The following is a 4,412-nucleotide window of genomic DNA, read 5'->3' as shown; positions in this document are numbered from 1 at the left end:
ATAAAGAAAATAGAACAAAGCTTGAGGCAAAGTCAAAGAAATGTACCTTTATTGGATATGGTGTTAATGATTTTGGTTATCGCTTATATGATTACGTAAATCACAAAATCATTAGGAGCAGAGATGTAATATTCAATGAAAAGGTCTTGTATAAGAATCAGTTGCAGGAAAAGAAACAGGAAAAGGAAAACAGGGAATATGTAGTTCTTGATGAAACCACTGAAAAAGTAAAGGTGCCTGAAAATAATAATAATCATCAACCACAACAACAGTAAACACCACAACAACAACAGGAACCCCAAACACCTGAAAGTGGTGTTAGAAGATCTACCAGGATAAGTAGACCCCCTGAACGATACTCTCCTTCATTATATTATTTATTGTTGACTGATTCCGGTGAACCTGAATGTTATGAAGAAGCAATGCAGGTTGAAAGCAAGAAGAAGTGGGAGGTAGCCATGGAAGAAGAGATGGACTCCTTAATGCATAACCAAACTTGGGATTTAGTCAGGTTGCCTGTAGGAAAAACTACATTGAAGAATAAATGGGTTTACAGGCTGAAGGAAGCAGATGGAGGAAAACAGAGGTATAAAGCTAGACTTGTGGTGAAGGGCTTTCCACAGAAGAAAGGTATTGATTTTGAAGAAATATTTTCTCCTGTTGTTAAAATGACTTCAATCAGAACTATTTTAAGTCTTGTAGCAGCTGAAGATTTGCATCTTGAGCAGTTAGATGTAAAGACAACCTTTCTCCATGGGGATTTGGAGGAAGAGATATATATGCTGCAGCCACAAGGATATGAGGTGAAAGGGAAGGAGAAACTAGTGTGCAGGTTGAAGAAGAGCTTGTATGGCTTAAAACAGGCTCCAAGGCAGTGGTATCTAAAATTTGACAAGTTTATGTCTGAACAAGGTTATACTAGATGTCACTCTGATAATTGTGTTTATTTGAAAAAGCAAAATGATGGAAGCTATATTATATTGTTATTGTATGTAGATGATATGCTTGTTGTAGGATCTAACATGCAGGAAATAAATGTGCTCAAAAGAAAATTGGCAAATTCATTTGCAATGAAGGATTTGGGAGCTACAAAACAAATCCTTGGTATGAGAATAACTAGAGACAGGAAAAATCGTAAATTAACATTGTCTCAGAATGAGTACATACAAAAGGTGTTGAAAAGATTTAACATGCACAATGCAAAACCAGTTAGTACACCTTTTGCTAGCCATTTCAAACTTAGCAAGGAAATGTGCCCAAAGACCCAAAAAGACATGGATTATATGTCTAAAGTTCCATATGCATCAACAGTTGGAAGCTTAATGTATGCAATGGTCTGCACAAGGCCCGATATTGCACATGCAGTGGGAGTTGTAAGCAGGTACATGAACAATCCAGGAAAGGAACATTGGATGGCAGTGAAATGGATTTTCAGATATTTGAAAGGTACCACAAATCAAGTATTATGCTTTGGTGGTTCAAACATCTCCCTACAAGGATATGTTGATGCAGATATGGCAAGTGACAAAGATAACAGGAGGAGCACTACATGATATGTATTTACTGTTGGAGGAACAACTGTCAGTTGGGTTTCAAAAATCCAAAGTGTTGTTGCACTTTCAACAATAGAAGCAGAGTATGTTGCTACTACAGAGGCTAGTAAAGAAATGATTTGGTTACAAAGGTTTATGGGTGAATTGGGTAAGGAGCATGATATGGGCACGTTATACAATGATAGCCAAAGTGCCATTCATCTTGCAAAGAACTCAACATTTCATTCCAAGACTAAACACATACAGCTCAAGTACCATTTCATACGATCAGTGTTGGAAGATGGAGAGTTGAAGCTGGAAAAGATACACACTAGCCAGAATCCTGCAGATATGCTAACAAAAGTTGTAACCAGGGAGAAACTGAGAATATGCTCAGTTTCAAATGGTCGTCAAGGATGACGATGAAGATGAGGAACAACCAGGTCCAAAGAGGAGTCATTGTCCAGCAAATGGAGCAGCGGTGGAGTTGCTACAATCAGTCTCCAAGTGGGAGATTGTTGGGTGTGGAGCCTGATTATCTTCTATATTCAAAGGTATCACCACATTGGACCCTAGTTCGAAATGGGGGCGGCAACGCCGCCCGTAAAATATTTGCTGCAGGGGGGGTCCAGGGGGGGGCGGTTGCGACCTTTGGGAGCCCCCCCCTAGCGGGGGGTTTCGGGGGCAGCGCCCCCGAAGCTAAAAACAACTATAAAATTGCCTTGTAAAAGTATAGTAATTTCTAGTCAATCTGGGCCGTTCATTAGGCGGATGATCTGACGGTAGAACTTATGTTTAGTTTAGGGTTTTTTGCCCTAGAAGGCAACCCCTCTCTTTGTATGAGGGCATTGTATTTGAGGCTGTGTGATAGATGTGTATTCTGTGAGTGGGAAATAGAGAGGTGAGACTGTGAGAGAAAACAGAGGATATTACAGCGGATCTGCTGTAGGTTGTGTTTCTTAATTTTGCTGGATAATAGAAAGGAAGGACTGGCTGTTCGGGGTGGACGTAGCCCAAACTGGGTGAACCACGTATATATGTGTCTCTCTTGTTTTATGCGCTTTCTGTGTTTATATTTCTGCAATATTTTATGTGTTCCATTGCTCCATAATATATAATTTTCTAACAATATTGAGGTACGAGTTTATATATTTGTGATATTGTGTCCTACTAATCTGGACTGACTTGTGCAAATGTCACAACCTCCCCTGACATACATTGAGGTATGAGTTTTTTTATGTCATCTATTTGGTTGATCTAACATGGTATGTTATAGATTGTCTGAATGTTTGATTAATTGCATTATGTGAGTATGTGTGTCTATAAGATTGCATGAAGGAATGATCTTGTTTTAATACGATTGTACTAACATAATATGTGCTAAGAGAGTTATATGTACTTGAGTGAAAGTGGGTGCTAGTTGTAGTATTATGACTAATGATTTTGAGTTGATTATGATATGGTTGTTAGTCTTGGTAAAGGTTGATTTCAAATTAATAGATATGATGTCTTGATTTTTGGAACATGTGGTTGACATGTGTGAAAAGTTGTAGGGAGACATGTTTGGCGTTAGCATAACAAGTTAATAGTTGATTTGTTTACATAACTAACAACTGGGTGATGTGACAATACATAATAAGACTCAATTGCAGCAAGGTAAAATGTAAAATAAAGGAATTGGGTGAGAACTCCTTTGGCTATGTTTGAAAACCACAATTCCAAATGAATGGGTTCTTTGCATGAATACAAAAAGTCTTCTTAACCTTGATTTTATCTAACACTATGTGGATATGTACTATATTCATGAACATGTACTTGATAGGTATAACAACTGGTTTTCAGTTATGGATGGACTCATCAAGGAATTGGAGTTCCTTGAGAAATGGTATGTGTATGAGTTCAGTTACAAGGCACCGTGCTTGACACAACAATGTAATGTAATCAATAGATTGTTATGTTTATTTATGCACTGACAATTATGTGTTTATGGTAGTATGATGCAAGGAACTGCATGGAAAAAGAGATTGCCATGAAATATTGAAGAAGGCTCAGGTTTAGCTTTCCCTTGGAAGCACTGGGAACCCATGGGGATTGAGTCATGGTTCTTGTTTCTAGTCTTGTGATTTCGGTGATTTGTGATTTGTTTGCACTTGATTTACAATTTTTCTTATGTCTAGTGTATGGCCATACTACGTTGCTTGTGGTGTTGTATTTCTATTGGTTTTTCATGGTTTTATCTTGTTTGCTTCTTTGTCTTGCCTGTTATGTTTTGAAAGTCTTAGGATTTGGTTGGGGAAAGAGAAAGTTAATGGAGCTCAAGGAGAGCTGAATGAAACCCAATAGGTAATGTAAGATTTGGATGAAGCCTGGTGCATGAGTAAATGGAAGCTGAAGGCAAGAGTATGACAGTCGGTTGGATTAGTTGGGTCCATTGGGATAAATGGACGATGGTAGGAAAAACATGAGAAAGGTAACAAAAAAGGTAAAGAAAATGGATTTGGGGAATCAAATACCTTGGCTATGTTGGGAAATGTGTTCTCAAGGTTGTGCATGAATAAAGGGAGTTCTCTTAACTTTAACCTTGTGATATTTGGTAATTATGTTGTGATCATGATTATGTTGATTTCTATATATGTATACATGTATGCCTGTATGTCATTGTGTAATAGGGTCGTCAGGGATCATGATTGTTTTGTGCTAGTGTGTATCTCTCTCTCTCTCTATATATATACATATATATATTGTTTTCTAGCAGGGTCATCAGGGATCATTCTTGTGGAGGAATGATTTCTTATGCAGGTGAATGAAATGAAGAGGTTCTTGGTTTATGAGGAATCAATTGGGAAGAGTAGCCCTAATAGATCTATGAGGTTAGTATCA

The sequence above is a fragment of the Pinus tabuliformis genome, chromosome 8 (assembly GCF_031772625.1).
Source record: "Pinus tabuliformis cultivar Carrire ecotype Pingquan chromosome 8, CPIR1, whole genome shotgun sequence".
Taxonomy (NCBI): domain Eukaryota; kingdom Viridiplantae; phylum Streptophyta; class Pinopsida; order Pinales; family Pinaceae; genus Pinus; species Pinus tabuliformis.
This window is presented reverse-complemented; position numbering follows the sequence as displayed.